Raw genomic sequence first — 22,369 nt, 5'->3', positions numbered from 1 at the left:
CTATTTGATATTTTAATTTTATTTTATAATTTAGTTTACGACGAATAATAAAACACAAAACAAAATAAACGGTAGTAGTTTATAGAAGCATTAGTTTTTACTGACACTCATAGAACACCTGCTCTAGATGCGTAGAGACTAGTCGTTAGACTATTCTATTATAGTAGTTATTTTCCGTTGCATAAAATCATTAGTTAATTGATTGGTTGACTTACCTGTTAAGGAAGGACAATCATAATTGTCCTATCTTACATTTCGAACATTTGTACTAATGGTAGTGGTATTTTCTGGAGGTTGACCACAGTTTAAAGAAGAAGAAAAAAGAAGATATCCAGCTTCTTGACAGGTGACTAGGCGCAAATCACTGTTTTTTTTTTTTTTTTTTGATCGCACAATAAATGGGTGGGTTCCTAAAGAATCAATGGGGGGGAGCGTACAAATGTTCGAAATGTAAGATAGGACAATTATGATTGTCCTTCCTTAACAGGTAAGTCAACCAATCAATTAATTGTCCATCACATTACATTTCGAACATTTGTACTAATGGTAGGCTGTTAAAAGACTAGACAATATTGTGCGATATAAATAAACAAAATTATATTGCCATCCCCCAAAAATTAATAATTCACCCATTTTATTTATTTATTTTTTATTAGGAACTACAAAAGTGGATAACATATTACAACAATTAAGGGTTATGTTTATATTTCAAGTACATAATATGTGTACCTTTAACCAGGTACGAAAAAATAATAATAATAATAAAAAAATTAATGTTATGTCATAACCATAACCTACACATATAATTACAAAATTTATAACAAAATTAAACAAAACCAAAATATATATACAATTACATGGACTAGCCAGATAATATAGTTTTTGCAAAGAGCCCGTAATCTTTTGCTAAAGGCTTATTATAAAAAACATTGAATACTTGAGAATTTTCTGTCCATCCTGCCGTCTCCCTAATAGTTTCTATATTTAATCCAGCCCTAGCCCCTGCTGAGGTAGATGCATGCCGAACACTATACCCTTTAAAAATATTGGTGTCTATATTACATAATTTTAAAATATCTTTTAGCCATCTACTCAATGTCTGTGTAGATGCTGCTTTATATGGTTTTTTTATAGTTATAAACATTTTGTCTTCCAATTGAGGACGAATGTTTTTAGAAATCTCTAAATATTGGCATAAAGTCGATGCTACACACAACTGTGGTTTTTCCTTAAAATATGGAAATCTTAAAACAGGTTGATTTTTATTTTTTGACGAAGTTTTTATCCTATCTGGTATCAGAATCTCAATCTTATCTTGATCAATGAGAATATTTTGAATTTTTATTAGGGATATGGTTTGCAACCTGTGTGCTGAAGTAAGAGCAATTAACATCACAAGTTTGTAAGTAAGTTCCTTCATGGAAAGGCCTGTGAGAGGAAATAATGATTCTAAATAAACTAATACTGGTTGAGGATCCCAAGTAAATTGATATTTGGGCAATGAAGGTTTGAGGTTATATATACCTTTGTAAAATTTTTTAAAAATGTTTTTATGATTTTCTGGAATATCTATTATCAACGCCAATGCAGCCCTGTGAATGTTTATAGAACTATAAGTGTAATCCTGATCTACTATAGATTTAATAAAATTAATAATATTTGATAATTCATAAGCAAAAGGGTCTATATTTTTTTCTATACTATACCTCCACCATCTCTTGAAAACAGTATTATACAAATTTAGTGTTTTTGTTGTAATAGATGCAGTCATAATTGGGATGGAATCCTCAGGAATGCCTTTTCTTAAAAAAGCTTGCCTGATAAACATGCAGCAGCCAGGGTAAGATGTTGGTGTCCCGGATATGGAAGCCTAAAAGGGTTCAAGATTAAATTTTTATCAGGTCCTAAAATTATCTTTTTGCCTGATACCAGCTTATTAAAGGTTGGGTACCAAGGCTGACTTGGCCATTCTGGTACTACCACAATCCCAAAAATACCAAAAAGGTGGAAAAGCATAAAATTTTAATCCCTGCCAATTTAGAGTGAATGCATCAACCTTTTCCGATCCGGGGTCAGGTTTCCAAGACACATACCTTGCACATTTTTTGTTAAGATATGTGGCAAATAAATCTATATCTGGAATATGAAGCTGCTCAAAAATTATATTATTACAATTATCACTTAAAGAATACTCTGTTTCTATTTCTAAAGATCTTGACTCTGAATCAGCAATAATATTTTCTTTTGTACTGATATAAGATGCAAATATTCTTAAATTTCTGTTTTCACAATATTGCCAAATTTCTCTAGAAATGCTATTTAGATTAGAGTACTGCACACTCCCCATCTTGTTAATACAAGACACTGCTGTTGTATTATCTATTCTTAGCAAAATGTTACAATTCATATATCCCTTGGAAAAGGATTTCAAGCCGTTATATGCTGCCAGTAACTCAAGTGCATTTATATGTAGTTTCTGCTGTTCATAACTCCAAAAACCATGAGTTTTGTTACCATTACAGCATGCCCCCCAGGCTAAAAGAGATGCATCACAAAATATTTCAAGTACATAATTTGATTCTTTTATATTTTGCTTACTAATTGGTATGTTATTTAACCACCAATTGAAATCGTTTTCCAAGTATTTAGGTATGGTCATTTTAGTGTTATAACTATTAGTTTTAGAAAGAGCAAGCCACTTTTCTCTTTCTAAATTTTTTAAGTATAATTTACCATATTTAACTGAAGGGCAAATCGCTACCAACTGACCGATTAAAGCTGCAAATGATCTTATCCTACATGTACTTTTATTTTTGATTGTCTGAATTCTATTAACAATCTTTTCTTTTTTGTCAGCAGGTGCAAAATATATCATTTCTCTGGAATCAAATGTAAAACCAAGAAAAGTTATACTTTGCATGGGTGAAAGTATGCTTTTTTCTTTATGTATAGTAAAGCCTAAGCGGGAAAACATAGAACATGTTTCAGCAATATTTTCTTTACATTCTAAATATGATTTTGAAATTAGTAAAGTGTCATCTAAAAAAATGACAGAAGTAAAACCTCTTGTTCTAAGATTATTTAGAGCTGGTTTCAAAGTCTTTGTAAATATAAAAGGCGAGATATTCAAACCAAATGGTAAGCAGTTAAAATGATACAGAATATTTTTGTACTCAAATTTTAAATATTTTTTAGAATTTTCATGAACAGGTATAGCAAAATACGCATCTTTTAAATCTACCTTTGCCATAAAACAACCCTTGGAAATGAGCTTAAGAACTGACCTATAGTCTTCCAGCTTAAAATGTGGGGCTTCTATAAAGCAGTTTAATTGTTTTAAATTCAAAACAAATCTGTGACTCCCATCCTTTTTGGGCACTAGAAAAAATGAAGAGAGAAATTGCCCTTGTGTATATGAAGAGGGAGAAATAGCTCCTTTCTCAAGTAATTGTTTTATAGCTAAGTCATATGACTCATTTGGGTCTATCAAAACTTTTGGTGGTCTCTCTTGGGAGGGCGTTGTTTTAAATAAAATATTAAAACCTTGGACCCAACTTAAAACTTTGTTGTCCGCTGTAATCTTTTTCCAATTTTCAATATAGTTAGCAACATTACCTGCTAATTTCTTATTTACCTTTAATATGACCTCTTGGTTATTCTGCTCTGGTCCTGGTACTGCTGCCTGTTCAACTGCTTGTATCTTGATGTTGGTTGCGGGCGATTTGGGTACTGGCTTTGTCGAAATCTCGGTCTGTTCGAGGCTGGATTGTAGTTTAAACGCTGCTGATTGAAGTTGCTAGATTCTGCAAGAACTCTTGTTGGCTGTTGAGCTAAAATAGCCGCTTGGCGTTCTGCTAGGACTGCGAGGAGCAGTCCTAGGGTAAAAATTTGATGTTTGCGGCTTCATAATAGAGCTGACCTGAAAGGCTGCTGATTTTGTGTCCTTGTTCTCTTTCAACCTTTCAACCAAATTTTCTCCATATAAATATTTATCTATAGGTTGCTCATCTAATAATTTCTTAAATTTTGAATTTAATGAAGAACTGAGCAAAAACCTTCTGTGCAAGGACATCTTATAAAACACCTCTATATTGAGGTTTATGGAGTTGGCACTTGTTTCGATACTCCTATTTTTATTTAATCCCAATTCGACCTCTTTATAAAGAGCCATAATACTTGTTGCTAAAATTGTTTGCATGGATTGCAAGTATTTATCTTCCCTAATTTTACTTTTATCTTTTATTGCAGATACAATCTCAGGATTTAACTGAGGTGGGCAAAGTCTCTCGCAGTTTGCAGCAGGTGGGAATTTTTCTGTAAGCTTACCCACAATGCTTTTGTCTAAGCCTTTGGAGAGAGAATGATTTAGCCTCTTTGCTATATCTGGTAACATTTCACAAGCATTAAGGTTAGTTTTTGATGGGTCCTCCCCAATCAAGTTAATCATATCTAGAGAAAAATTATCTTTTTGGGTAGATATCTCTCCAATGAAAAAATTTTCTGCCTGCTGTTGCGGCTCCTCAATAGGCACTGCCTGTTGAATCTCTTCACTTGCCCCCAAATCTTCGATTATGCTCAAATTGTGTCGCATATCATTTTCTGTATTATTTAACGAGGCTGGAGGGCTATGCACCTCCACAATGGTTTCTATAATATTATTTTGACCTTCAGTTTGCCTCTCCTCATCTAAAATTCAATGAATAAAAGGACTTTAATATTTTTGACAATACCAAACAAAAAATTTAGTATTGAAGGTAAAAAAGTATGTAAACTTGTTATGGTTGTAAAGTAAAAACCAGGTAAAATGTACAAAAGAAATTAAATAAAATCTATTTCTCTTCTAAACTTTTAGGCTACTGTAAAGTACCTATGAGAAATGGGAGCAGGTCAAATAATCATAAAGATTTACTGGGCTACTAAAAAGTACCCGCTGCTCTAGTTTTTGTTAAGGCGTTAATTATTTATTCTGCCTTACTTTGGGCTACCTAAAGGCACCCTAATTGAGACAACCAATATAATATCTTTTTTCCAAAAAGCGTGTAGAATGTATAACATAACCTATAAATACCTTGGTCACTTTCTTCCAAATCCTCCCTTAACTTTGCCAATTTCTGTTGTAACTTTTCATATTTACGCCTCTTCCGGGATACACTATCCTTTTCTGATAACCTTTTTGGCATTTTGAACACTTTTTATAACAATATTCGGAAAACACTTGTGATCAACACGGCACAGAAAAAAAAACAGTGATTTGCGCCTAGTCACCTGTCAAGAAGCTGGATATCTTCTTTTTTCTTCTTCTTTAAACTGTGGTCAACCTCCAGAAAATACCACTACCATTAGTACAAATGTTCGAAATGTAATGTGATGGACAATTATTGTTAGTGATGATAGTATTGCTAGGGAGGTAATAAACAGACATAGGCTTCTCAACTAGTTATAACAGATGACGTAATAGTGACAGATGACGTTACAGCGCCACTGTGACAGATAATTTTAAATGGGACCTTATGGCAAGTGATACCTCATTTGAAAGGTATTGAAAATACCTATTCAGTCATAATAATTTTGTTTGAGTTTAAGCTCACTTTGATGAATACATTAAATAGATACTAAAATTGTAACAACCAGTTCTTATAGTAAGTATTCAAAATGTGTTCCATCTACTTCTTGACAGTAATGCATCCTATTTCTAAACTCTTGCCGTACTTTTTCAAATGTGTCGAGGGAAATTGCCCTACATTCTGCAATAATTCGTTGTGTCAAAGTGTCAATACTGTCGGGTGCTGTAGCGTAAACTTTAGATTTTAAGTATCCAAACAGAAAAAAATCTAATGGTGTGAGGTCCGACGACCGAGCTGGCCATTCTATCGTACCTCGTCGTCCGATCTATCTATCACGATATTTCTCATCTAGGTTACGTCTTACAGCACCATAATGGTGTACAGAAGCACCATCTTGTTGAAACGTTATTTCCAAGTTGCCTAATTCATCTGGATTATCCTTCAAAATTTAATATCTCTAGATACACTTCACCGGTTAAGTAACTGTTAAGAAAAACAGGCCCAACTATGTGGTTTCCCAAAATATCTGCCCAAACAGTAATTTTTTTTGGAAATTGAGTATGTGTCTTACGAAAGACGTGAGGATTTGTGTCATTACAATACCTCACATTGTGTGTGTTAACATTTCCATTGAGAGAAAAAGTACTGTCGTCACTAAAACAAATTGTTTTTATGTAATCTAGCTGTTGGTTAATTTTATTGGACATACATGTTTTCACAGAATTCTAGACTTCGGTCGGAGTCATCATCTGAAAGTTGGTGCACAATTTTTAATTTGTATGGATGAAATTTTGTTCAGCCAACACTCAGTGTACTGTCTTTTGACTGATTCACGAATTCACGAATGTTTTTTAACCAAGAAACTTGTTTTCTTCCTACACCTCTACGGCCCTCTATTTGGTCTTTAAGGATCATTTGTAATATTTTATATCGACTTCTCCTTACTATATGTCACAGATAATATGTAAGACATTTTTGATATTTAACGGTCTTTAGTAGTTCTCTATCTTTGTTGACGCTCCTTAGTACTTCTTCATTAGTTTTCCTTGCTGTCCAAGTATCTTCAGCATTCGTCTATAAACCCACATTTCCAATACTTTAATTTTGTTCATGATCGGTAGTTTTAGCGCCCACACTTCTGGACTATACAAAAGTATGGACTAAACATAGCACTTTACCATTCTTTCTCTTAGTTCTAAACTGAGATGATTATTGCAAAGAAATGACTTCATTTTCATAAAAGTAGTTTTAGTCATTGCTACGCTACGTTTTATTTCTATGTTTGGATCTAGTTGGTCCGTTATTACAGTTCCCAAATATGTCATTTTGTGAACTTCTCAACTTGGACTCCGTGTAATTGAAGCTTTGCATCGGTATGTGGTCACGACTATACACTAAAAATTTGGTTCTGTTTGAGTTTATTTTAATGCCCATTTCCTCTCCTTCCTTGTTTTTCTTACCATTTTTCTTTGGCCAATTTGATCTTCTTTTTTATTCTTTTCTGCAGGTGTCTATATTCTATTTCATTAGATTTTATCAGTCGACGTTATTCCGTCAACTTAAAGATGTTGTCTGTCATCCATTTATTTTTCTTGATTAGGTACGTTTTTTTATAAACTTGGTTTTTAAATTCACTCCATATTTCTTCTGGATCTTCTAGTTGTTCTTCGATGTTTTTTATTCTATTGTTAAATTCTTTTATAATGTTATGTTTTATGTTTATATCGTCAAAGTTAAGTACACTGGTTTTTGATTTTTGTCTCTGAATTCATTTTAATTTTAGTTTAATATCTGCTACAAGTGGTTGATGATTAGATCCAATATCTGTCTAAGGAACTGTAGTGACTTTTTTGACGGCATTTGGGAAACGCTTTCACTACCATTTCTAAAATTATGTGAATTTTTTTCATCGCTAATTGTTGGTCGACCAGATCGTTTGACATCTTGAACACTAACTGTTTGTTTAAACTTCCGAAAAAGCTTCCTCAAATAAGCTCCCGATGTAGGGCGATTGGGGTACCCGATACGGGCGTTCCGCTGCATGTAGCTTGTCGGCTACAGTACATACTATTCTACCTTTGTAAAAATTTTACCGTCTCGTTAAATAATAATTAAACTAAATATCAAATAAGAACAACTAACTAAAATGAACTTCACTAAACTTGAATTGACTTAAACTAAGAAGAAACAGAAACCTAATATTCAGGTATAAATGCATTTGCTAACTAAAAATAACTAGAGAATTTACTAAATTAAGCAGAAACAGAAACTAAATATTCAGGATCATGTATTCAGGTATAAACCCTTTGGCAAACTAAAACAACGAGAGAACTGACAAAAGTCCACTTTTTTGACAAGTAACCAATGGCGGACGTTAGAATTTTTATTAATTAAATGTCAGTTTAGAATTTTAGTATTTTTTGAATTTATTCGTCAAAATCATTTTAAATCCAAACAAAATTAGTATGATTTATCAGGTACATTAAAATAATTGTAGTTTCACATTTAATTAATAAATATTCTAACGTTTGCCTCTGCTTATTTGTCAAAAAAGTTGACGTTGAGGTAAACACAATTAGAGAATTGAAAAACGTCAGATTTTTGACAAGTAACCAGAGGCTGAGATTTTAATATTTATTATTTAAATGCGAAACAACAATTTTCGTATTTATTTGATTTTTTCATCAAAATGAGCTTAAACGCAAATAAAATTAGTATGATTAAATAGATATTATCATTGCCTTTCAAACGAGTTATCACTTGCTATAAGGTCCTATTTAAAATTATCTGTCACAGCGCGCTGTAACGTTATCTGTCACTACTACGTCACTTGTTACGATTAGTTAAGAAGCCTATAGTTCATCCCAAACCCTTCTTTCAGTGCGTCACAGTTTATCGAATTCTCTCTAACGCATTAAGCTAGAAGTGACAGAAAAAAACGTGAGTCTGTGGTTATTATACATAGAACTTAGAAAATTATATATCGTTCACGGGTATTTGCATATTAAAGCGAATTCTACTTACGGATATATAATTGGTTGGAGTTTAGAATACGCTAAATAGATATCCAATCAATGATACGCATAAATATAATTTGACGCAGATGGTCTCGATAGTGACAGTACTTTGACAATGTCAACTGATAAAATGATAATTGTTATTCCAGGATAGTATTTTCAGACATTTTACAGTGAAAATTTAATTTTGTATTTATTGTCATAAAAATATTTTAAATATGCCGAGATATACCTAGAATGAACAAAGACTAATATTAAAATTATTAAATTATTTTCAATTAGAAAAAGAGGCTGGGACAACTTTATTACCAGTTTCTGCCGTTCGTGAAGTAAGTTTTAAATTATTCTAAAAAATATTCATAGTAGTAGTTTAAATACTATACATTTTAGCCATAGTGTTTGTAATAAATAATAATAAATACATAAATAAATCTTAGCTAATTAAGCACTTTCCTTGGAATGTATAGAATAGGAATTATGACAAACTGCCGTTCCAATATAATGCACAATAAAATTTTTTATACAGGACGGGACCTCTAATATGTAAATTAAAAAAAATTTAAATTCTTAAAATTTTTACTCCACATTTTCAAAAAATAACCTTTTCACATTTAGCCGATTACGATCCTTCAACTGTCAGATTTAACTAAAATTTCATGCAATAATTCTCGACATTCTTAAAATCCTATATGACGTCAAAATTAGTGACGCACTAAAAGAAGGGTTTGGGACAGACTGTACGTTTGTTTGTTATATGTTTATTACCTCCTTTCCAATTTCACTATGATAAGTATAACCGTTTAAAAGAGACGAGGGGGGAACGGACTTTTGACTAGCACTATATAAGAAAATATCAACTTTTTTTGCGTTTTACCTGTCGTTCACACATACATAATCCGATGTAAAAAAGAATTAACGCATTCTTCACAACTTTTTACAATTTTTTTACTGCGCTTGTCGCGATTCTTAACAATTAGTAACATATCACACCCTTGCTGAAAGTACCACAACTCAAAAGTTGAGTAAGTTATGTTAACGGACTGCATATTGATCACGCATCAGCCACCAAGTGTATTAATTTAAATTCATTAATATATTTTCTATTGTAATTCAATTAAAAAGACATATATATATATATATATATATATATATATATATATATATATATATATATATATATATATATATAATATACCAATTACTAAACGTGGTAGACAAATTGTTGTAATATTAAAAAGTAGATAAGAATATATAAATAAATCAGAGTTGTTGTACGCTTTTCTAAACCAGCATTTTGCCATAAGGTTTTTTTCTTATTATTCGAGATGGAAAGTATCCATTTATTTAGTCATCCCATTTTTCTTCAAATCCTTTGATATATCAATCGCTAAACCAGAGCAGAGCTCAAATAAAGGTTCATTTGCTTTGGGCGAAGCGTGAAAGCTGATTTGTTTCTCTTTGTGTACACAGCACTATTGTTCGCTTGCAGTTTCTTAAATTCTAAAAAAATGGAAGTATACTTTGGGGATTTAAAACAAAAGAATATCATTTAAACATAAAAAACTTGGTTATAAAAAAAATGTACCTGAACGGAATTAAAATTGTGTACAATTTAATATAGTATATTAAATAAATAAAGGAAATATAGTATATCTACTAGTGATTTTGCCCGGTGCATATGAGGGGGTTCCAATCAATTGACATCTATGGTTACTTATTAAATTTTTAAAATAATAAACTTCTTTTATTTATGTTTAATTATTTTATTTTATTTATCAATATTTTATTATAATGGTTGTGTTGATATTCGCCGTCTCATTCGTCAAGAGGCTATTAAATATAATTTATTAGACAGATTCTCATGTTACAGATCCCAACTTGCCATCATTTTAAATTCAAATTGTATCGTGTTGATTTTTAAGTTAATATATTGTGTTATATTTATTTTATAGTTATTGTTAAGTTATTTACTGGTCGTGTTATTTTTTAGAGTTAGTTTAATTGTGATATAATGATTAATTTTCAATAAATCTTACACTAACAGTTTCAAAAGTAAATATTTTTAAAAATAATATGATACATAGGTCGTACAGCAGTACGACCCTGTTTGGCTTACACGTAGTTCTATTGACGATTGGGAATTTGTAGAATGAATAGGGTTTACGCACTGTGCCATGGTTTTTAATTTAAGTTGTTTTATTTTGTTCGATTGGATTTTACTTAATTTTATTTTATTAATTTAGTCTATTTTATTTTATACAAACATTTTAAAATCAAAATTAGCTTAATCGATTCGGTAGTTGTTATAAAAAATTTTGAAAAATATATAAAAAAAAATAAATTGACGTTTTCATTACAAATAAGTCACTTTCGGAGAACCGCTTATCTTTTGTGTGAAGTCGTCTTATGAAATAGAGTATGAAAACGCATGTTAACCAAATAAACAAACTACCATAGAGCCTTAAATTTTACCTGAAGATTACAGCAACCTATATTTTTGGTAATTTTGCTAAAAAAATGTATTATTAATTATATATGTAATTAATATGTTTTAATACAATATTATCAGTATAGTAATATTAATTAAACATACCCTTTTAAAATTAAAATATGATTGACTCAATAGGTTGAAGTATCAGTTAGTAGTTAAGCTTTTTTTCTAGATGGCGCTAGGAGTTTAAATCTTAAGTAACATGAAGCTTTAAATTATTTTGCTTCTTACCTTAAAATTACAGTAACCAATATTATTAATTCTATTAATATCAATATTCTATTATTAGTAATATTATTAGTTATAGCCATACGGCTCTCACTCCCTGTAAAGGGAAAATTCACTCATCCCAGATACCTATGGTATCCAATTTGTTTGAGCTCTAGCGGGGCTCTTTCCGTGTTATCGAGCCCTAGGTAACTTGGTATGCTGGAATATCTCACAAAAATTTTCATACACATCTAGAGGTCGCAAGTAGTAAAGATTTCTGCGTGGTCTTATAGAGATGTTCATTTAGACCTAGCTTTTTCCTATTTTGCAGGAGGTTCTTCGGAATGACTTCAGTAGTAGAAAGAATAGTAGGTATCGTCTGAGTACTTTTTATTCTCCATTGTCTTCTTTTGTGCAGAGTGCAGAGGTTTACCCATCCAGGTTCGCATTTTTTCATCCTTAGTTAGATGGTTTATGCGCATTTCTGGTTCCTTCAGTTTGATCGGTGTTGTGTTATCTACTGCACAAATCTCGCGATGCAGATTACATGCCTCAGCTTGCATCTGAAAATAAGTTCTTAAATTAGTAATTTGTTTTCTTAATTACTCACTTATAGCCATAAGTCCTCGTCCTCTTAAATACCGCGGTAATGTCATTCTTTCTACTGCACTTCGAGGATGGTGTTTTGTGCCTTTGTGAGGTGTATTCATGATTTTCCGCTATATATTTTCTATATCCGTTTTTATCCATTTAACAATATCAAATGAGTAGCTAAGTGCGGAACATACATGGGTGATTGGTGCAAGTATAATATTATAATAATATATTATGAAACAATAGTATTATTAATTAAACTTATCATTTCAAGAGCAAAATATGATTGAAATGTCAGTTGGTATTTCAGATTTCTTTCCTAGGTGGCGCTAGGGGTTATTCTAGTGGACAAACAGTGTGAGTTGTCGTCCTAGCCTTTAATATAGATAGATAGCATATAAAGTAGCAAAACCCGAAGATCTAATGGCTGTAACATATACTTTCGAAGGAGTAAGAGAGTTCATATATTTCACAAATCATCCAAAGTAATACAGTAACTGCAGAAATTAAAAAACATATATCCAACAGAGAGAGCATACTATGGATTTAAGAAACTTTTAATATCAAACATACTCAAATAAAAGAACGAAAATATTGATGTACAGAGCTCTTATTAAACTCGACTTCACTTACGCATCAGAAAGATATAGCTAAATATTAAATAAAAAATAGTACCACAATTATACAACTGTATAAATAAATTAAGTGACTTATCTACATCAACAATAAACACTAAATTTTTTTTTCTTTTTATTAAAAGTAATAAAAATACTTAAATTAAAATAAATTTATAAGTTGGTTATAGTTTATTATACCATAAAATCAATTGAAAAATCGAAAATTTACTCGCCGTTATTTTTTAACTGGAATATCTGGGGCAAGTCAATAGAAAAGGCGTATTATCTCGTGGTTATCGAAACTTTTACTGTGTAATGACATTTAAACAAAAAGCGTCTTTTTCATTTATTTCGTGTAATCAGCGTGTAAAAACTACACATTCTAGAAAAAAAACTTTCAACAGACGACTTTCTTGAAAATACTTGCTTTTTAAAATGAGATTTTCTAAATTAAAAATGTTTAGAAGCAAAAAATTATTGCTTATTAAACTCGAAAGTAAGCATGTGTTTCAATTGTTTATAGTTATTAAAATAAACAATAAAAACATTTAAATCACATTTTCATAATGTGAGTTTTTATGTAGTTACCACAGTTACGAAAGATGGGTACACTCATGGGTACATATAAAATTATGTGTACTATAAGCTGGCGAAGTCAGATTTCCAATAAAAAGTGTCTTACTGGATATAATCCCATATCTTAAAATTTTAATCAATCATAATTGCAGTGCAAGAAGTTGCTAAGTGTCAAAAAGTGTCAAAGTCTATGGACTTAACAACCTGTTGCTACTGACACGGGGATTCCTAAACTACGAGTTTGTTGATGAAATAATTTCACGTGTAACTATGATCTGTGAAATTTTTGTAATTATATAAAAGTATCTTAGAAAAAAATGTTGATTTTGGTAAAAATATTTTCCATATTATTTATGATATTACAATAAAAATAAATAAGAAGTTTAAATACGTGAGAAATACAATATTAAACAATAAGCATAGCTTAGTAAAAATATTGATTTTTAGGTTTTTGTTTAGTAAAGTACATTTTTTATTTTAGAATCAAGTAGCTACAGTGAAGATGTAACCTCGGGAAGTGAGTATGAACCTCACGAAGGCACTTCTCGCAATAGTATACCTACGTCGAACCAGAAAATGTAACATATAACTTTGTTCCTGTTAGAAAGGATTCCGAGAATTTGTATTCTGTTTTAAAAGGAAAAAACGGCTTAGAAACCCAAAAAAATAGAGAAGAACTTTAAAACAGAAAAACGGTTTTACAGAAAAAAATAAACGTCATGAAATTGGTGTTTGTAGGTGTAAGTGTGCAACTAAGCTAAGTGATTTACAGCAAGCAAATATTTTTGAAAAGTACTGTAGTCTATCTACCCATTCAGAAAAAACAATTTATTTACACGGTTGTGTTAAGAAAGGTATGAAAAACCGATGACTTGTACGTAATAAAGAGCAATCAGGAAATCGTACAGTCTTCTCATACGAGGTTAATAATAATTCCGAAAATGGAAAAGTGTCTTTATGTCAAAAAGCATTTTTAGCTATAAACGGGATTTTTAAACCTAGGTTGGACAAAAAGGTTGTAACTACAGCTTATTCAACAGACAATAGAGGCGGCCGTCATGCCACTAGGCCTAACAGAACACTATCAATCTATCAATCACTAAACTACATGAAAATTTCAACTCACATTCTGATAATAAATTCTCATAGAGGATTTTTGCGAAGGTATTTATTGAATAATTTAACATTTCATTTGGATATCCAAGAAAGGATATATGCTGTACAAAATTTCTAGTTAGTATAAGGCAAGCTAAACTGGAGTCTAATGTGGAAACTTTAAAAACACTTAAAAGGGATATTGAGATACATCTTAGAAAAACAGATGTATTTCAAACTGTAACAAATTATTTTGCCTACCACATAGGGTATAATTATAGGGGTTTGGATTATAGGGGTAAGGACCTCTAGCAATTTAAAACGGACGCCGCTTCGAGGTGCCAAATTATAACGATTATAATAACTAGATGTAACTATTGCAATAATTATTAGAAATGAAAAAAAGTTAGGAAACTTTTCGAAAATAAAAAGACAAAATGGTTTAGAGAAATAAATTAAACATTTTTATTACTGTCTCATCACAAACAGTTACCGATATTAAATGGTACAAAATATATGATATAAATGGTTACAAAAATTTACACCAAAAATAACAAAGAAAACTTACATGTCATTATCCTTTTACAAACTCGGGAGATGCTACAAAAATTTACTGGCTATAAACTGTGGCAAATAAAAAATTATTACAAGTAAAGAATTATCTTTTTAAATAAAACTATTCATAAAGATTAACCTTTTCTAGAAACAAAACAAGCTAATGTCACAAAAATATTAATATAGCTGTCATATGTCAACATTGAATTTTATAATAGAGAACAATTAAAATGACAGCATAGCCACACCCTAAGATTTACAATATTAATTATTAAAACCTTTATTTTTATTATTTAAATTAAGAAAACAATTATTATTTTAATGTTTATTTATTTTTTCTAAATGATGAAAACAAAAAAGTTACCTGGGTTTCACAAAAAACAATGCACTAACACTTCTGGGGTTAAACTGGAATTATACTGTAATTTCTGCTATGTATGAACAAAAAGGACTGCTTCAACTGGTCTGGAAACCAGACGACCAGAGACAAATAAAAGTGAGGTTGGAACAAAATCACCGGTACATTGGACTAATAAGCGGCTTTTCAAAACTCTGGTACACGGCACAAATGTCTTAAATACTTAACAAAACCATATAGTGATTACTCTTTTCTAATCTGACATATTAACAGAAAGTAAATATCCACTATTTTCCACAAATTTTGTCGGCTTATCTCATCACTACATCTCAACGACCGTTCCGTTTGACCAAATGTTTCAACCTACTTTGTAACTACCTAACTACCATACTGCACAATTAACTGCCACTATACACTAGATTTCCATAAAAAAAGGAAGAAACACAAGAACAATACAAATTTGACGAACAATTTGGACCCACTGTGTAGGCCACTGCCTCTGACAGCGACCTAAGCGAGAGTCCACAATTATATTTCCGGCAAAAACTTCTTATCGATCTAAATGGATGTTGATTTGAAACGTATATATCGAGCGGTTTTATGATCAAAGAATATCGTGGAATTATAAACAACTCTAAAAATGGTTTATTTTACTCGGCGACGCTAAGAGGAATTAAAAAAAATTACTTCGTCTTTTAATACGTACGAGGGGATTTCAAAAGAACTTGCAAATTATACAAAACACAACTAGCTGAAATTTAAAAATCAACTGTTTCTTCTAAAATGATTATATTACGTTTTGATTATGAAAAGAACCTTCCTTGGCCTGTAACTAACGCACAAGATGAATATTATATTAGTAAGTTATGGTTGTACGTTTTTGGAATTCACAATCTAAAAACACATAAAACAACAATGTATATTAACACTGAAAATTTTGGCCAGAAAGGGCCGAATGAGGCTATAACCTGCTTGAATGATTATATTGAAAAACACAAAGATTCGCTGCAGAGAAAGTTAAAAAAATTTTGTGACAACGCATTTAGCCAAAACAAAAATCGAATTATTTTTACTTACCTAGACCAGTTATGCAAAAAAAATATTTTTAAAAATATTAAAATATGGTATCCAATTCCAAGACACTATATGATGCCAGTGGATAGAGACTTTGGCGTCATTAAGAAGAAAAGACTTAAAGTGGAAGTAACTGACAATCCTGAGACTTACTTTGAGTTGATTAAGACAAGTGGAGATCTAGCTCCAGGTGACAGAGTACTTAAAGTAACAGATTACAAACAATGTGGGGTGCCATACATCAAGACTTCCGTAACGGGTATTTCCAAAACTAGATTCGTCAAATTTGAAAGCGGTAAACCCATTCAAACGAAAGAGTCTATGACAGGGATGTGTAGCAGCATGACCCTTTATAAAGTAGGTATGAATAGAAAAATTTCCAGCAGTCCTTCATTGGAATATGTCAACAGATACATAAAAATAAAACCCAAAAAGTTTGAAGCTGTTACAAACCTGGTCAAAGCTTGTCAAACTAGTTATTTTAGGTAATACTGAATTCTATACGAGGACTCTTTTTGATGTCGAAAATGAGACTACCGCTAGCCGTCATGACACTGGGAATAAAGAGGAACATATCTAAAGTGATGTTGATAAATATGAGTAAAATTTGATGTATACTTAGGATTTTCAGAAACATATTTTTGTCATAATTTCAGTTTTTAATTTTTAGATGGATTTAGATGTCATTCGAACGAGTTCATACCGCTTTGTGAATCAGTGTAAAAATTGGCTGTTTATAGTAGTAAATACCAATTTTTAAAAGTATTTAACCATTAAAAAGTGATAAGTAATTGTTGTGTAGAGTTTTTAACATCAAGATCTGTAATATAATTCGGTAAGAAATTGTTTATTAATACTTTTCTAACCAAAACATTCAGCTGTGTTGACATTTTTGTCACATTTAACATAAGCCAGTCCTATCAAGGACTGGTTTGGCGAAGTATTAGTCAGGCAACCAGTAATACAGATATGCGCTACAATTGCTGCCTATTAGTCGAAACTTTATTACAAGAAAACCAAAAATAGTTACTTTTGACTACATGAGTAACAACTTAAATCAATGTTTTCCTACAGTTAGCAACATCATGTCTGGAAACAACATCATCAGTAATAATCCAAATTCATATGCAACTGCTACTATATCAAAACCCAAACCGAAATATCCCAAAAAAGATTAAGCCATATTAATACATGCTGAACCAAAATTATTACTACTCGACTACGTCAAAGCCATAGGTAACATTGTTAGCCCCAAAAACATATGCTTCGCCTCAAGAATTTCCAATAATCGGATATGCATCTACTTAACAAATCCTGAACTTGTCGAACATACATATTTTAACAGAATACCCTACGATTACAATTAACTCTGTAGAACTACCCGTAAGAAGACTGGTTACCCCAGCCAAAAGAGTAATAATCTCCAACGTCTGTCCATCAATACCTCATGAAATTATAGAAAAACACCTTTAAGATCTAGGTCTTCAACTTGCTTCACCAGTGTCATATATTAAAGCTGGAAACCCCGGTGATGAATTTACGCATATTAAGAGCTTCAGAAGACAGGTATACGTTACTCCAACCACAGATAGCCTCGAAATTGAAACTTCATTAATAATTCCATTCGACAATAATTCGTACAGACTATTTCTCTCCACCGACAAAATGGCACGTTTTTTATACAAAAAACATGGACATACAGCAAATAACTCAAAATCCCCCTAGCAATCCTCTCCCAAATAAACAAACGTCCCCAGCGAACCCATCCCTGCTACCCCAATATTAAACAATATGGCACCACCAAACACAACACAAAATACGGTTCCCAGTCAACAGATAAAAACTGTCGATATATTCACTACTTCTATTGCCGAAAACAATGAATTTTTTCCTCCTACCACTGGACAGAAACGAACTCGTTCTGACTTCAGCGATTCTACCTCCCAAGAAATAAACACATCTACTAACTTACCCATCAAAGACATAAAAATGCCTTCACCCGATGCAAACGTGCATAAAAAGCATAAAACTAAAAAATCCAAGAAAGTCACACCCGATCAATCTAAATTACCGCCTCCTCTGTTCTCACAATTTATAATCTTTATCAAGAAAATCGAAACTTATTATTATTATTATATTACAAATGAGGGCAGAGGAGCGAGCTCCTATTATGCCCAAAAATCAAAAATAAAAAACATCCTTATAAAACGAATACCAATTATAAAGTTAAGTAAACATAAACAATTAAGTATATCATACAAAAGTTGAATGGTGAGACAATAAATAAATAAATAAATAATGCTGTCCAAGAAAAAAAAATCCTATAAATAAAATAAACCACTATCAAGTTTATTTTTAAAGATGTTAACACTAGTTGTCGATATGGTGTCTTGATCCAAATTGTTCCAGATATTAAAGATTCTATTTGGCAAGAAGTTCACCCTGGACCTTGCAGTAGTTTGTTCCCTTTTTAATTTGTATCGATGGCATCTTAATCTTTCATCTTGATTCAAAGTAAATATGGTGCTTAGGTTCCCAAAATTATGTTTTAAAATACGGAAGGACATAATTAGATCACCTCGAAGACGTCGCTGCTCGAATGTCGTAAGATGAGCCATAGATAATCTATCTTCATAGTTAGGTCTTACATGACCGTATGCCAGTCTTGTAGCTTTACGCTGAACATTTTCAAGTAGGATCTTATCGCGAATGATATCTGGATTCCACACTGGTCCGGCATACTCAAGAATAGGTCTAACGTATATTGAGTAAAGTTTACTAACAGAAGTTAGAGATATACGTGTAAAACATTTACGGATCAAAAACAATTTCCTAAGTAGACTACATCGACAGGATTCCGATTGTTTAAAGATAATGACCAATCATTTACACAATGAAGTAAGTTTGTGATCGTTAAACGACCTTTGATAAAGCCATGCTGTTGGTGAGGGATGATATTTTCTTGAAGAAGAAACTCAGACATAGCTTCCGAAATAATTGATTCCATGACCTTGCCGACAATAGGAACCAGGCTGATTGGACGATAGTTATTGCAATCAAGTTTATTTCCTTTCTTGAATATAGGAGTAACCGAAGCCAATTTCCAGGACGAGGGGAGAGAACCTTGATTAAAAGAGGTGAATCCGTCCAATCCAGGTGATGAATTATTTCGTAGTTTCCTTAAATGATATTTAATTTCATCCGGTGTGAAAGATATCTTGTCAAGAGTTTTAAACAAACGTGGGCACATTATTTGAGGAATGGTATCGTTAGGTTCATTTGTAAAAACTCGAGAAAAGAATAACGATAAACATTCCGAAGATTCGTTATTCGAAGAACATAAAGACCCGTCAGCTTTTTGAAGTAACGGTATGGAGACTTTAGAAGATAAAGATCTACGAATGTACCGATAAACTTTTTTACTAATACCACTAGCAATGATAGATTCTTCAAATTCTGTTCTTAACTTTAGTAAAGATTGTTTGACTTGGTTAGAAAAATTACGGTGGGCGAGAAAATTATCAAGGGATCCAGTAAGTTTATATCTTCGCCAAAGCTTTCGCTTATGTCGAATTAAATGGGTAGCTGAGAGGTTAATCCAAGGTTTTAGTCGGTTTGTGTATAGCTGCTTTCTGTAAACTTGTTCTCTTTACCGGTTAAAAATTTTCTTGCCTTTCTGGAAAACTCATTCGGCAGTAATAACCCTCTTCAAGAAGGACAGCAGTTCACTTAAAATGTTCGATCACTACTTGACGACATGTTTAGAATTTACCCTTCACTGGAAGATAGAAAAATCAAGAATAGATTTACAAGAGCTTCTAAGAAAATTAAACAGCAACTTAATAATTATAGACAATTCCGAAATTGGAAGCACAACATAGCAATCTACAAATAATGATGAAAATTATCTAACTGACTCGTCTCTAACCTCTCAACGTTCTTAATGTTAAATATATTTTACTTTCACGTTACTGCAGTGGTGGGTTCTACCCTCGCTTAGAACGCTTACAACAATTAATCAATAATACAAAAGCAGATATCATCTGCCTTCAAGAAACCAATCTTAAGGAAACTTTACTCTACTTTACCTTTAACTTATAACTTAGTGATAAAACTGTTGTATTATTTAGTCATAGGTTCTAAGCTTATAGATTAACTGTAGCAATTAGTAACATGTGCTTTTTGTAATTATTGTATACAATATTGTTTGTGTCAATGGTCTTTGCAGCCGAGACACATTAATTTAAATAAAAAAAAAAACATTTTTAGATGTTTTTTTTCACAAAAAATATTCATATTTAAAAATATTTTTTTCTCATAAATAAATAAATTTATAATTATGTTGTCTCATTTAGTATATAGATTAAAGGTGTACTTTGTTTATAAAAAAATCACACGTGTTAGTTTTTACAAATCTAGATGTGGGAACCATTTTAAACTTTCAAACACCTATAACTCAGAAACATAAAAATGTGACTTAGCCACTTTTTGCACTGACCCCTTCAATTATATTTGTTTATCCCGATTGATAGAACAAAGGTCATTTTCAAATGGCTGTAAAGCTGCTTTGTCAGTCAATACTTAGAAAGTTTTTTTTATTCTCTTTATATGGTCTCAAATTGTCATGTTTTTAAAAACCATAAATAATTTTTGTTTGTTTACTTACAAATAATTGATGCAGAATGTAGTACCATTACTATTATATTGACAATATCCCTAACTTATTGCGAGCAGTTTATTTATTTAGGTTCTTATTGTAGTGCATAAATAAAAGTATTATTCAATTTAAAAATTATTAATTATCATTATAAATAATTTGTGAAATAGCTGAAGTTTTGCCGATAATCTACTTCCAAACTCTACTTTAAAACTTAGAAGTGGATTTTACTTTAAGTTCTTTAATTCGCCTTATTTTAACGCTAATGGCAGTTTTATTACTGTTGAAAAAGATTGAACGAGCAATTTATTTTCCTAAATGCTCGATCTAAATTTTATACGTGAAGTATATTCCAAATAAATGGGTCGTTTTTTAGATAAAAATGTTTTTTTATAACATGTTATCAATTGATATAAAATATTTGTATTATAATAGTCAGACAATTTTTCAAAAACTATAATAGTTGCTATATTCCTGAATATGCCTAATTTGTCAAAAGTAAAATGTGCTAAAACTTCAACGTAAACAATTGTCAACCACCAAAAATATTTTTTATGTAGTGTATAATAAACAAACATAAACAATTTTAGGGTAAACATATCAGTTATTGGGACGCTGCGAGTTATTGGACTTTCCAATTATTATTATAACTGAAAACAAGAATTATGTATTTAGTAGTGAGCTAAGTTTTGTTGAGATGTCGCTATTGTACTATTAGTAATAGACATAAAGGATATTTGATTGACGTTTTTGTTTTGCCGCCAAATGCGAGACTGTTTGGTTATGTACCAAAAAGACGGATCTCTTAACTCTATTTTAAGAAATCTTAGGTGAATTTTAGTGTTATAATTAGTAGTGAAATTTTACCACAGTGGCCCGCATAAATATATAAGTTGGTGGTAAAGTAAGAGTAAGTATTTTTAAGGTTTAAATTACTATATTTAAGTCTAGGTTAATGTTAGATGGCTGTCCAATTTTGACTGGAGTATTTTCAGTTGTTGGACATCTGTTGAATAACTGCATTTTGTAAAGTTTATACAGTTTTTGTGTGAAATATTCGTGCGTTTTCTCTGTTTCCGTCACTTCCATTTTGGTGTAAATATTCACAGCGTAGCCAGTTATTTGACGTCTGTCCAATAACTGGTCCACAATCTGTCCTATAACTGATTGATTTACACAGGTTTTTTTATGTGTCTAGTTTGCAATCATGCCCAAGAAAAATGAAAAATAAATATAATGCGGAATCGATGGAAGCTGCCGTAAATGAAGTCAAAAATAATATGTCATATAGAAATGTGGCAAAAAAATACGGTGTATAGTTTGTTTCGCGAAAAATGGTTGAGTGCTTAATGATTACCTGAGTTGATCCTATTGTGTATACAAGAGTCTCTCAATAAACTACCGAAGTACACAGGGTCGCACTTCAGAAAGTTTGTTATTTAATATATTTCATTGGTAGCTGTGTAATACATGATTATAAAAATTTATTAAATTATTTCATATGGTATTTTCAGGTTGTTCAAGTGAATATACTTGATAATTGAACAATTTTTAACATAAA

General features: G+C 31.3%; 1 protein-coding gene across 1 annotated transcript in view; it reads left to right on the top strand.

The window, feature by feature from the left end:
- Scp2 (Sarcoplasmic calcium-binding protein 2) overlaps positions 1–22,369 on the top strand; it is a 242,458-nt gene that overhangs the window by 984 nt on the left and 219,105 nt on the right. The gene's annotated exons all lie outside the window — the stretch shown is intronic.

This window comes from Diabrotica undecimpunctata, chromosome 8, assembly GCF_040954645.1.
Source record: "Diabrotica undecimpunctata isolate CICGRU chromosome 8, icDiaUnde3, whole genome shotgun sequence".
In the NCBI taxonomy this organism is placed as follows: domain Eukaryota; kingdom Metazoa; phylum Arthropoda; class Insecta; order Coleoptera; family Chrysomelidae; genus Diabrotica; species Diabrotica undecimpunctata.
Note: the sequence above shows the minus strand (reverse complement) of the source record. Positions and strands in the feature narration are given on the sequence as shown.